Source organism: Pteropus vampyrus, unplaced genomic scaffold (assembly GCF_000151845.1).
Source record: "Pteropus vampyrus isolate Shadow unplaced genomic scaffold, Pvam_2.0 Scaffold3, whole genome shotgun sequence".
NCBI classification, from domain to species: Eukaryota; Metazoa; Chordata; class Mammalia; order Chiroptera; family Pteropodidae; genus Pteropus; species Pteropus vampyrus.
This window is the reverse complement of record NW_011888784.1, coordinates 6175027-6188877: the sequence shown is the minus strand read 5'-3', so window position 1 is coordinate 6188877 and position 13851 is coordinate 6175027. Positions and strand designations below refer to the sequence as shown.

At 41.5% G+C, this 13851-nt stretch overlaps 1 protein-coding gene across 6 annotated transcripts in view; it reads left to right on the top strand.

The window, feature by feature from the left end:
* Positions 1–4284: 4284 nt before the first annotated feature.
* CUNH18orf25 (chromosome unknown C18orf25 homolog) overlaps positions 4285–13851 on the top strand; it is a 62790-nt gene continuing 53223 nt past the window's right edge. Inside the window, exons 1-2 of one of the 6 annotated variants that reach the window (XM_011361150.2) lie at positions 4285–4490; positions 7400–7447. The gene's annotated coding sequence lies outside the window, so the exon portion shown is untranslated. Of the gene's footprint in view, positions 4491–4788; positions 5095–7399; positions 7448–13851 lie in introns of those variants that run through there. The other 5 variants (XM_011361139.2, XM_011361166.2, XM_011361160.2 and 2 more) reach the window with 5 other exon arrangements.

Genomic DNA, 13851 nt, shown 5'->3' with positions numbered 1-13851 from the left:
CTATCTGCCAGGCCTTGTGCAGGACGCCAAGGGAAGGGGGGAATGTGGAAGGATGGCATGATCTCTGTCCTCCAGGCACTCATGCTCTTCTTCCTTTTTAACAAAGGTCAGTCAGTCTCCAGGTTCTCCCTGAGACAGTCCCCCATTGCCCTCCTCCCAGCCTCTCACCTACTTGGCACCTGGCACCACTTCCTTGTTTTGACATTCTTTCGGGTTTCTGTGTCTTCTCAGCTAGATGCTTAGATGGACTTCCTGCATTCACATCCGTGTACTGAGTGCCTGCTGAGAACAACACGGTCCAGCCCCTGTCATATGGTCTGTTGTGTCAGATGGATGAGAAGGAACATGCACAACAGGTACATAGGAGGGCAAATGCCGTGAAGGGAACAAACAGTGCCGTGATGGGCAGTGGGTGTGCTCATTTAGATGGGGTGTCAGAGGAGCCCTGGCCCCTCCCACCCTGGAGGTTCCACAGGGTTGGATGCTGTGTCATACAGAGCTATTCTTTTTTATTGAAAAATGAAAGACCCATACATACATGTTGAAAATTTTAAAATTGTCCTTTGCTTTTATTTCTGATTTTTATTAGAAGTTGCAGACTTTACCTATTGAAGGAGTGTCAGAGAGATCATCTGATTGGAAAGAGGGACTTGGAGTCCAAGACTTGGAGCTCAGATTATCCATCACAGAGAATGGAGGGAGCTGAAGGAGATACCCCTCCCTGTCACCCTCGGCTACCACGTGGCTCCACGTTCGTGACAGCCTTCTGCTCTGTTCCATTCTGGTTCCACATGAACTTGTTGCTCTGGAGAAATGAGTTTGTTGAAATGGTAATGCCACAGCACACTTGCCCAGTGCGACTCTGTGCTTGTTGGAGGTGCTGGCCTGGAGTGTCACCATCAGAAAAGAATTGTGCTGAGAGCTTTACACACACGACTTATTTCACCCTCACCCCTAACGAGTTCCTGCAAGGTATTATCGGGGGTCATCTGTGGTTGACGAGTGAGGACGCTGAGGCTTGGTGAGGTTATAAAACTAAGGCAAAAACAGATCCAAGTTCAGACCTGTAGGACTCAAGAGCCTTTGCCACCTTCTGTTACTTGGAAGGCTTTAGAATACCTTCCATATGGAGGATGTAATTAAGGTCTGTGGAATAATGCTCTGAGCAGAGCAGGTAGTGTTAACTACGGCAGTGGTGACTTTGTCTGTGGTTACAGGGCCACCACAGTGCAGAGGTTCATTCCCACTCCTACCCCCTTTTCAACTGCCTTGTAGCAGGCGCTGGGAGATCTAGTGGATGCTGGTAATGCTGGGGGAGGGGTAGCTCAGCGCTCAGCAATCTGAGAAGGAAAAGAAGGGGTGGCCCAGAGATGAAAGTCCTGCCCCTCATAGCCTCAATTTTCTTCATCTAAAAACTGAATCTAATAATAGGTCCATCTTATAGGGGCAAATGGCAGAAGTAACCTGATCCATCAGGAGGGAACAGACTACAGAATAGTCAAAGCAAGGGTGGCCACATTCTGATGCTACTGCTCAGGTCAGCATTTCTAACATGTACCTGCTGCAGGCCCAGCCCCATTCCAGGCTGTGCATCAGTTGCAAACAACGATGCTGACGGGCTTGGCTTTGGCCTCAACCTCTAGGGCTTATTGTTGTAGGAGAAGGCAAATTCTCCAAGTTGTGGGGGGGCAGCACTGGGAGAAAAAAGGGTTCTTTGCTGAGTGCCAGAAAGACTTCAAATCCCCACCGAAGTTAGTCAAAAGGATTAGAGAAGGGGTAACACTCCATAGAGTGTGGCCTCCTCTCAGAGGCAGAGAGTGAGAGCGCCTAAGAGAGATTCAGAGGGACAGAGACAATAAAGAAAGACAGGGACAGTGAGAGAGACAGAGTAAAGGCACTGAGAGGGTCCCGAAGTGTTTGGAGAATCTAGTTTATGTATCATTCTTAGTTTCTGTGAGTTATAGTTTAAAGACTATAGTTTAAAGGGTAAGAGTATGTAGCATGAAAAGGTAAGAATATGTGTAGGCCTGTTGGCCATTCCCAGCCTTTAATTCATAGGTTCCCCACGATTTTAGCCATAGGGAACAAATGATTTTATTTTGTGTAGGGCATGACTTAAAGACTCTGTTTCTCTGTTTTCCCTTCACAGTGTGAGGAAATGGTTAGTTAGCAATCCTAGCAGAAATCTTCCTTTGTTCTACAGGTTTCCTCTTGGTCTGGCTGCAGAGCTGATCCGCATATTGCAGTCTCTGAAGATAGCTTCATTTAAGATTTTAGTTCTCTTGCCTCCTCCCTACATTATGACAGAAATTGAGAGGAGAACCACCGATATGATTTAGTAATGACACTGTACAGAGGCCAAGGGGTGGACATGTTTGTAGGACAGTGTCTGTGAGCAGAAGAATCTTTTTCTTTTTTTTTTGAAGTTTTTTGTTATAAAACATTTCATGTTAATCTACATTACAATGTAACTTTTGTGAAAAAAAAAGTTCACTAGATTTCCTTGTTAATTACACATCACTATTCAGGTGCAGTCCCAGTTAGGGCACTGCATCCTTTGTGGATGGATTTCCTGTCGCTGTGTTCCTCACAAGTCCTACAAAAACTGGCTGTGAAGTGAGGCTTCTCTTTCAAGCAACAGATATGCCCCTGATTTTGCATTCTGGGGGATTATCACTCCTTCATTTTCTGAAATTCTTTCCTCGACCTTGGCATCATTAGCCATTTTCATAGTAACTGCTCAGTTGAAGATTCTAAGTAAGCAGAGGAATTTTGACAGAAATTTCTGTAGAGACAACAGGATGAAGGGAAGTGACAGAGGTGGTGGTGATCTGGATGGGGTCCGGGCTGGACTGGTTTTACGGAGATGGGATTTCAGGAGCTGGGAGAGCAGAATATGTGATGCATAGGAGATTCTAGGAGACAAAACCAAGGCAGTAGTAGAATCAACTCCCCGGCTCTTCATTCTCCTACAGAAGGTGAAGAAAGCAATTGCCCTATTTGGCAATCTAAATATGGTAGTAATAGGGATAATAGTAATTAGGATATCAAATGCCCCAGGCTCCAAAAATATGCACAGTTCATTCACTGTAGGGAATTTATTTGCTGTTATAGAGAAGGAGCCAAGATGGTACCTTGGTAGTCAGGGTCCTACTTCAGTATCTCCACAGGATTGGCCAGATAAGACTGTCGAGGATTTGTTTTAACGCTGAATGTATTAGTCCACATTCATTCATTCATTCCAAGACTGACAGCTGTAATCTCAATAGTTAGTTTCTTTTTTCTTTTTCTCCTAAAAGAGTCTGGGCTTCTGTCACTACCCCGCAAGCTCTCAAATTCCTTGAGACTAAAGTAGCAGGGAAATAAATATATGAATGGATGAGTGAAATAACCTACATAGACAAAATGTTTATTTGGTACACAGAATGTTTTCAGTTACTTTCAAGGCGGCAGTTGGTGGTAGTAGTTGGGGCTATCTGTGTGGGAGTCCAGTTTTGCCACTGACTGATGTGTGACTTGGGGCAGGCAGGTCACTTTACCACTCTGTGCCTCCCTTTTCACTTTTGTCACCTGGGGCTAGTAATACCACCAACCTTGTAGGTTTATTGTGGGGATTAAATGAATGAAGCCATTTAAATGCATAGTACAGTACCTGACATATAGCAGGCATTCAATGAAAGTAAGCTATTATTAGAAAATTATTTTATCTATCTATTCATTCGGTCAAAGTTGGAAAACTCCCACGCTTGTAGGCATTCGGCATAAATGAGTGAACTGGGGAGAGCTCAAGGGCCTGATCTAAAGAGGAGACTGAAAAAAATAAAAGAGTGAGTGGGTTCAGCGCTGTTATCTTCAGAATCTTCTCTTGCGGAGCCTCACCCCAGGTCCCAGCATGGCTCCTGAAAAGGTAATGACCTTTTACATTTTTTTTTCCTCAAGTCTTTATTTCTTCATGTCTCAAAACCCTGCTTTTAGGGAGTGCAGCTTCTTGGCCAGATCTCGAGTAGTGGTGGGATTTGTTCTTAGCACCTCTTCTTCCACCTCAGAAGCCCTGTATCCGCCAGATGGCTTGTGCCCACCTCACCTTCCCTCCGGGTCCCGCGTCCAGCATATTTCCTCTGATCCCAGACCTCAAGGAAGAGCCTCGAAAACTCACAGAGTGCGCCGGTGCGTCAACCTTCCCAGGGTGAACCGCAAATCAGAAGAGTGACTCTGCAGAGGTGGAATTTGGAGCGTCTGCAAGGAGCGTAGGGGCGGAGCGGACCATGTCTCACCAGCAGGTGGCGGTCTATTTGCGAGGCCTGCAAGGTTCCCACCCAGAAACTTGAACGGGATGTTGATACCACTGCATGAGAAGAGAACGGCCGAGTTTCCCCAAGCTCGGTGGTGGGCATCCGCGAAAAAATGGGGAGAGAAGGGTGCGGACTCCCTGCTGGAGTGACTCAAGCATTCAGACACCACGAGCTTCATTCAGGAAGGCTTCAGGAAGGGTAAGTACTGGGCAGCGCACGGAAAAGGGAGCGCCGTCTTTTTCTTAGGGCATTGTCCTTGGCTTGCATTGACTGGCTTTCTAACCCTCCTTGAAAGATATTTCTGGAACGCAGCTGCCTGATCAGATGGAGGGAGCGCGGGGAAGCCGGTCGATGCCCGGGCGCCCGGCGCTGTGGAGCGGGAGGAGCAAGGGTTCCCTCCGCCAGACGGCGCTGTCTGGCTTTCCGTTGGTCTCCCTCTCCAGTCCGCACAGGCTACTGCCGCAGCGGCCGCTCTAGCTGCCAGGCGCGAGCTCTGTGGTTCCGGGCGGAAGTGAGGCGCCGAGCGGAACGGCCTCTGGTGACATTTTCTCCGGGCGGCGCGGACGAGTGAAGGGATTTGGTGGTGGAGGCTGCGGAGGCGGCGAGATTTCTTTTAGTCACGGCGGGGCTCTGACCGCGACTCTCTGCTCGCCTCCGGGGCTTGTGCTGAGGAGGAGAAAGCGGCGGTGGCCGTCGCGTCCCGAGTCACCGCGGCCGGGAGAGCCCCGGCCGGGGGTTCGGTCCTTGCCCCGACGGGGCGCACGGAGCGGGCGAGGAGGTGCAGAGTCGCCGCGGAGCGCAGGTGAGGCGGGAAGGGGCGCAGGGCCTTGGCCTGACTACGAGTCGAGCCGCGGGACCCGGCTGCTGCTCGGGGAGGGGTCGGGTTGAGCCGGAGGGGTGCGGGCCGCGGTTGAGGGCTCTGCGGCGTCCGGGTGCTGGGGTCGTGACGGGCCCGGCTGGCGGGCGCCGGGTGTTCGCACCCGGACTTGGCGGGAGGTGCGGCCCGGGTCGGGGGCTAACGGGAAGGATTGGTCGCCCGCCCGCTGATGACCCTCTTGTCCTCCCGGCAGAGTCGGCGGGCGGACCTCCCCCTCCCGTTCCCTGGATCGCTGGGGCCCGGGCGAGGCAGGTCCCTTTCCCCAGGGTTGAGAGGAGGCTGGAGGTGCCGCAGCCCGTGGGCCGCGCGGGGGAGCGGCTTTGCGGCCCTGGAGTTGCCTTCACGCAACTTTCCAGTGCCCCGGCCCGCTGGGGAAGCGGCGGCGGCGGCAGCTCTGCCAACTCTGGCAGCTCCGCCGGCCGGGGTCTGGTGCCGACACCTGCCTCTACTTCTGAGAGCCCAAGGCGGCCGCCCTAGCGCCGCGGCTGCGGTGGCCTAAGAGGAGATTGAGAAAAGGCTTTCTCAGGCTTGGCGCCGCCTGCCTCTCAGCGCTTCCACTGCTTGCAGTCGGCATACGCCTTTGGCCAATGAGAAGGATGCGTCAGTTTCCAAAAATTGACCTTTTCTGGCGAGTTTGTCAACTTTATTTAGAAACCGGAGAGTAAATAAATTGACGAGCCTCAAGGTAAAGACCACTGCCTTTCCAGAGCTCTCTTACCCTTAGTAGCACTTCGTACTTTATTTCTTATGGCACCGACTTAAGTGTGGTGTTGAAGCAGTTGCCCCTAACAGAACCGCATGTCATTCATTCTGCCTTTTAAATTGTCCTCTCCGGTGTCACAGAATAGATGCTCACAGGTTGAAGGAGTGAATGTCTGTACTTGTTCTCTCGGATGAACCGCTTGAGCAGTTTATCGTTGGATGTGCTTTTCGTTTCTTGCCTGAGTTTTTGCTTTCTGAATCCTTCAGTAGGATGAAAATCCCACTGATGTTGCTTTTTCAAGGTTGGATCTCTCGATTACAGATACATCTGGCAGTTTTGCTATTAGGCTATTGTGTGGTGTCGTTGGGCACATGTTAACAGTTTGAGTCACTCTTTTTTTTCTCCTGGGATTGTTTAAGGATGGAGGCTATTAACTTTCTAATGTAGTTTTGCTGATCCTGGCAATCTGGGTTCCTCCAATAAGAGCATTGCCTTTTGGTTTAACAAGCGTTTTTAGAGGCCTGCAATTAATAGTCATTACCTGATGTCCTGAGGAGTCACAAAGCTAACCATTTTTCAGTAGGGAGTAATATTTTGGCCGAGTAATCTGGCTAAAACAATGCCTAGTTGAGTGTTTTATGCTCAGTAAATATAAAATTAGGAATTAAATTAGAATTCAGGAAACTAAGATGGAATTTAATGTGATAACCTGCATGCTAATTTAAAAAGTCTTAATGAAATTTCATGCTGTTTCATTAAATGAGAAATAACATTTTTAGATATTTCTAAGTCAGGTTCGTTCCTTCAGGGTACTTTTCAGTACCATTTTTAATCTTAAAACTTCATATCTTTTTCATAACGTTAAGGTATTAGAGACGTAAACTTCAAAATAAGTGTATACAATATGAAAGGCAGGGACAAACTTTAAGATAATTATATCTAAAAGTATAACTATATTATATCTAAATTATATCTAAAATTATATCTAAAGTACAAACTTTAAGGTAATTATATATAAAATTATATCACGTAAATATGATTTCTTAATGGAAAACAATTTTTCTGACATTTTTTTTGTGTGCGTGGAAAATGAAAAAACTGGATTTTGGAGCTAGAAACTTTTTCCATTGTTAGCTCCATATTAAGTTCACAATGTAGACCTTACTAATTCAGTTTATATTACTCAAGTGCATTTGTGAAAGAGCAAATGTCATAATACTTTGTTTTATATTCTTCATCATTTATGCAAGACCCATATGTTATAGATAGATTTAGTTTTAGATTCTAATTTAATGCAGTTTTATTAGAGCTGAGTGTTCAATGTATGTCCTTCAAAGGTTTCTATTTTCATAAGTGACATTGGTATCTTAAGTTTCCTTATTATATTACTAGTAACTTCTAGGAGCTTGCATAGTCATTATTCAAGGGATTGTTTTGTTGGCTCTTCAGTCTTATGAATTTGTTATGACATGTGCCTGAATAGACTTGATATATGGGTAATTAGGATTTTTTTTTTTTTTTTTTAAGTTTGGAACTGATATATGCTAGAGACTCAAAGCCTACATTTTAACTTTGGTAAGTCATCTTAGACCTTTCTAATTTTCCTGTATGTAACTAGAGACATGTTTACTGAATTGACAGGACTTGAGAAAACCTGTAAAAGATGAAAAATGTACTATGATTTGTTTTCATTTGAACCATAACGATTTCAGTATTCTCTATTATTTAAGGAAAGAGTTTGGGGCCAAATAAAGTTTCTTGGGTAGCTGTAATTATAGAGTAAAAGTGAAATAGACATTAATAACAGTAAAAAGCTTTGAGACTGCTTTGTAGGGAGAAGAGCTATTGAGAAAACTTTAGAGCAAACAGACAAAACATTCAGTTGGAACCTCTTTATTCTTACGACACTAATTTGTTGATCGCTTACTGTGTGCCAGTATTGCTCTAGTTGCTAGAGCTATAGTAGAGAATAAGGCTGACAAGGTCCTGATGCTAAAGGAACTTACACATTGAAACCTGAGGTTTGGGGTGGATTTCCACGTGGGCATTCGGGCTAGGGAACAGCCTAAATCAAGTCATGAGTATCAGTGATCTCGAATGGGTAAGTGTGACCAGTGCCTTGAGTTTACAGAGGGATAAGTAGGGTTGATGAAGGGTAGGGCCAAGTTGTGAAGGTATAGTACCCTAGTCTGCTAATGAGTTGTTTTTTCTTTTAGGGGGGAAAAACTCAGGTGGAATATAAAAGATGAGATAGACATTCCTTTTGAAAGATTTTTCTTTAGCCTTCAGTTCAGTGATTAGAAAATTTATTGGTTTTATTTTAGGTTGATTCTTGACTAAAGTAATTTAATACTCTCCTTTAGTTGTCAGATTCCAGTCTTAAATTTAAATTTAACTGTTGTCATGAAACTCTTCTAAATCCTTAGCCTTTATCTTTATTGAACCTACTTTCCTTACTCTTTCAGGACTCGTGATTAAACTTAAGGGAAATGTTTTCTGCTTCTGTGTAGGCAGCTTCTCTCAGCAGAAGTGAGATTGATGTTCAGTCAGTTTTCACACTCAGCCTTCAGGTCCTTGTGGTAAAAGAAAGGAGCAGGATGAAACTAAAAAGCATTTCACTTGTTTTAGTCTCTACTATATTCCTGAACTGCGAGGGAGGAAATGTGTGTTATATGTATTATACATATTTATCATTACATATTAGTAGCAGCTGGTAATAGTAAATGTGATTTAAAAATATTGTAAAATAACCAGTATGACTCAGATTTGATGGTTGTCTTATTTAGGATTTCGGCTTTGATTTAGTGTTTCTTTTAAGTTTTGTTTCTAGTCTCTTTCATATCTTTATTCAAAATAGGAGTCTCATTCCTCTTTGCTCAAATTCTGTCACTTAACTGCCAATAGACAGATGGTGTAAATTTTGTTATTAATTTGACTTCATTGAATTTTTAAACTACCTGGGAGAGTATTTCCTAGTTAAGATAAATCAAAAGTAGAAATCTATGTGCATAACTTATTTTTAATTGTATGTGGGGGTATTTATACCTGGTTAAATACTAAACCCATTTACCGAGCATTTTGGTGCTAGGTGGAGGTGGGTACAAAGATAAAAGAAACCATTTCAGCCCAGGGAACTCAAATGTGTGAACCAGCTGATTTCTAAGTTTCTTTCCTGCTCTAAAATGTAGAGAAGTAGGCAGTAGGAGAAAAAAGTACTGTATAACAAAACAGCTGTAGTGTGGAGTTAGTCATTTTCCTTTATAAAGTCATTTAAAATAACGTATTAGAAAATAGCATTTTTTCTTAAATGGGTCTTTTAAGTTTAAAAGAAAGTAATTGAAGTCTTCAGTTTTCTTTTTGTACTGCCAGTTCATTTACGAAATACTTTTTACTCTGCCTGGAATTCAAGACCATGTATTAATAAATTAGTTCTGATTGTCGTACAAAGAGGAACAAAATTAAATCTGTTAAATTTATGCAACCATTCCCATGAATGTGGATAAACTAGGATTGTGTTTAGGTAATCTAGAAATTAAAGTTTTCATTAGCAAGCTTAACATTAGTGAAACAAGATACTTACCAAAGGAATCTGTAGAAGTTATTTTTTACTGAGTTGTCTGGTTTAAAAAAAATAACTTTATGATATCCAGAGTCAGCATTTTGTTATGTGCCTTATAATTAGAGAAAGGTATTGTTGGGAAGAGGGAAGTTGGGCGTGGACTAAAACTCTAGGAAAACAGACTGTTTTCCTTTCTGTATTAAGAACAAAATCCTCATGTGGTTAAGATTTTAAGCAGTATCCTATCTGCCTTAGTTTTAACCTAGCATAGAAGTGTAGTTTACTCATCACCAAAGGTTTCTCATTATTTTTCTCCACTACAATCCACTTTGCTATGAGCCTGAGGGCATGTATAGTGAGTAGGTTTTTTGGCAACGTTTATCTTGGGGACCTCAAGTCCCAGAATGTGGTAACCCATCTTTATGTGTACTGTCTTCTGAGGGAGATAGAAAATAGAAAATGGCCAGAGCAGAAATCTTGGAAATCTAGAACCTATGTTTTAAATTATTTTTTATTTATACTGATGATGCTTTTGCGTACGTAGAGCAATGGTGCCCAACTTTTTTGGCACCAGGGACCAGTGCTCCTAGGAGACTAATGCCTGATGATCTGAGTTGGAGCTGAGGTGGTGATGCTAGCGCTGGGAAGCGGCTGCAAATACAGTTGAAGCTTTGCTGGCTCGCCTGCCACTCACCTCCTGCTATGCAGCCTTGTTGCTAACAGGCCACGGACCGGTACCGGTCTGTGGCCCAAGGGTTGGGGACCCCTGACTTAGAGGGTCTCTCATTAGCCACTGTGCATTCTTTGCATTTAGTAACTTCCTTGGCTTGTTTCTTGATGCTAGTTTATTCAGAGTCCTGGTACTAGGCCAGATACATGTCTGTCAAGGTAGTATCTGCCACGTGAAGTGATTTGAGCAGCCATTATCACTCTTGGCCTATATATAGAGCTTATATCAGTGGAGAAATGGTTGGCTAACAAGCTAGTAAAGCTGCTCTCTTCCCGTGGTTGCAATCTCCCAATTTATATTTCAGTTCTGGGTAGGACAAATCATTACAGCTGACATTAATTTTTAGTGTTCCCTTTTTGTATTCCAACCTTTTAGCAACTCGAGTTTCTTAGACTTGAAGGACCCTCCCCTCCGCCACCGATAACTATTATCACACTGAAAAAGAATTAGCAATAATTTTTAAATATTATGATATTCAGTGTTCAGATTTCTCTATTATCTCACACATGTGTTTCTGCAGTTATTCAGGTCAAGAGTCAAATAAGGTCTGTGCATTGTTTTGTAATCTATAGGTCCCTCCCTCCCCCTCCGCCATTTCTTTTCCCTGGCAAATTATTTGTTGAAGACACAAGAGTTTTCCCACAGTTTGAATTTGCTAGTTACATTCCTGTGGTGGTAGTAAACATGTTCCTGTGTCCACTGGGTTTCTTGTTAATTGGAATTAGGTTTAGAGGCTTGATCAGATTCAGTTTATATGAGGTTTTCTCGCTCACGTGCGCTCGCATGCACACTCTCTCTTTCACACACACACACACACACACACACATCCTTTTTTTTCCTTTGAAGGGTAAAACTGCTTTATAGATGATACTGAATACTTGCATTAGGAGGCACACAATGTTTGCTTCTCTGTGATGTTAGCAGCTGTTGATGCTTTTTACCTAGCTCCATTAATTTATTACTGATAATTTCTCACTCTGAGGGCCTTTCATCGTTCCTAGTTCTGAGTCTTTTATACTGTATCTTGTGTATAGCTTCTTCAACCTCTTCTTTCTGAGAGCTAGGTGAGGGGAAGGAAGAGTTGCTGTGGAGAAGAGGGCCATTTCCACTATATTGTAATTCTGTAGGTGTTTTTTACTTCATTCCTGATCATTGGTTCCTGCACTGTCTGTATTATCCATGCTGCAGCTTCTCATTGATTGGAAAAACTAACCCCAAAGCTGACACATAATGGAAAGATGTCTTTTGAAAGCAAAATTTATTTTGCAATATTGGTGCTTATTTAAGAGTGCTGCTATTATTAAATTAAGCTAGTGTTTATATGTTAAAATTAGAGAAAAGAGGTTAATTTTTCTATTTCGAAAGATTTGGGAACATCACTATTATAGATTTAATGAAACCTCTTCCTGGACCCTTAAGTCTGGAGAGAGGGGGCTTCATTTTGTTTTTTAGTAAGATACTGCTCTCTACCTCTTCAGTTTTATAGTGTTTGGTTTTTGCATCTTTTATTCGTAAATACAGTCATTTTAATACGGTATTCTAAATGTAAGGAAACAGCTTTACTAGGCTATTAGCAGTTTTGTCAGTTTTGTCATGTTTTTATATGGAAAGATAAAAGGAGTGTTACTCTATCAGAAATCATGTTGATTTTTGTAGTGGAATATATTTTTATATACAAGTCAGTAATACTAATTTTTAAGCAAAAAGGTATTTCATTAGTAGTCTTGCTTATTTTTAAAAATGATTCAGTTCATCAATTCAACAAATATTAAATATTATGTTTTAGAAACTGTGAGTGAACTGAAGATGATTAATATAATCCCTGTTTTCAAAGGAGATTATAATATAATGGGGCTGGGAAAGGGTGAGTGAAAACATTTACACAAATAACTTGTTTCTTTTTAATGGTTTTCCTCATAATGTGCTATTTCCCTCCTCCCCCATGTATAAGGTTAACTCTTAATTTCTTGGGTTTAAATTTTCTCAGTCATTGTTGGGGGGTGGGTGGTGGTGGTGGTGGTGGTATGTGTGTGTGTGTGTATGTGTTCGCATGTTTGCTTTAAAAATCATCCTCTTACAATAGTGTATTTGTGTGCCACAGTCAGAAAAATCAGATATTGTTAGGCACTAATTTTTTTGGCAGATTACTAGTATTGTGATACTCCCTCAACAGTAGATTGTCACAGTGTTCTCATATCCAGCTTGTCTAACACTTGTAGAGTCACTGTGACAGTTGCCCACACCAGCAGGAAGTAGGCACACGGATATTATTTGAAAGCCCTGCTTCATTCTTGTTTTACCTTCATGAGTTACAATTTGTCTCTTGGTCTCTGTCTCTTGTTCTTGTTTATATTTAAAAAACAAAACCAAGTAAAACTTTAGGACACCTTAACTTTACTTTTTTTAGTTTTCAAGATAGAGTAGCCAAAGTTTGACAAAGAGCTAAAGAGAATGTTTTTAAAGATCCACAAGTGATTTCCATGGATTTTGTTTTTTTAACCTTGGTCTCAATTATTAGAGAAGTTACTTCTACTTTACTTACCACTACTTTTTAAAAAATGAGTTAGCAGTAGATGCAGGCTATAATCTGTTTTATATCGTAACTGTTTTGGGTGCAGAAACCTCTAATGTTAGCTACATTCCTGTTGGTGGTTTCTTTCTTTTTTTAAAGTCCCATTCATATAAGAAGTGTTTTTACAACAGTTTAGAAACAATCTAGTTGCTTTGATTTTTAGTGCTAGGAGAGTGCCTCATTTTCGATGCACAGATGCAGTGGTAAACATGTATTGTTGAATATTTAAACTGTAAGCCAGATAACAATTTTTGGATTTTGAAGCTAAACCTATTTAAAAAATAACTTGAAAAAATATGTTTATACTAGACTGTTGCGAAGCTATTTAAACTGCAACTCTCTTGCTTAATAATCCTTCTCTCTTTATTGGCATAGTTTTTACTTTTATTGATTAACCATTTGGTGTGCCTTGGGCATAATTTAGAGTAAGCACAGTCTGGAAAACTGTACCGTTTTATTCCAATATAAAGATAAATAAATAGTTGTGTGGTTTCTATAAAATGAATCAAAACAATGGATGTTTTGTTTTTAGGGAATATTATCAAAGGAGCAGTTCTGTTTACTTAAGTGTAAAATATAAGTAAAATGTAAACATGCCTTGATTTGTACAAAAGATTTATTCTTGTATATTTGTGGGCAAAACCAAATTTTAAATATCAAACTTCAAATACATTGGGAAAACTTATTTTAAAGGAGTCAGTATTAAAACCATATTTTTAACTGTATAATCTAAATGAACTTTTGTAAAGATTTGGATGTTCAGAACTTTATTTCGGTTAGAGGAGGTTACTTGTGTATCATGATATAGTCTTAGGTTAAGAAGCAGGTTGGAAATTCAGAAACCGTTCTAAATATATCTGTCTAAATCTATCTAAATATATCTTGGCCATTGACCTACATATTCTTTTCTTAGAAATGAGGGTTATACATTTCAGGTTAACTATGAGCAATAATTAATAAAAATAAGTAAAATGCTCTGAAAACCTAAATAGAATTGTTTAGATAGTTGTCAGTGTGGTTAGACCACTTATTCTGTGTTTCTTTTTAAATTACAGCTTTTAAAAAATCCTACGAATATGTAATAAAACATTAATTTAAGAAAAAATCACTAGTGACTG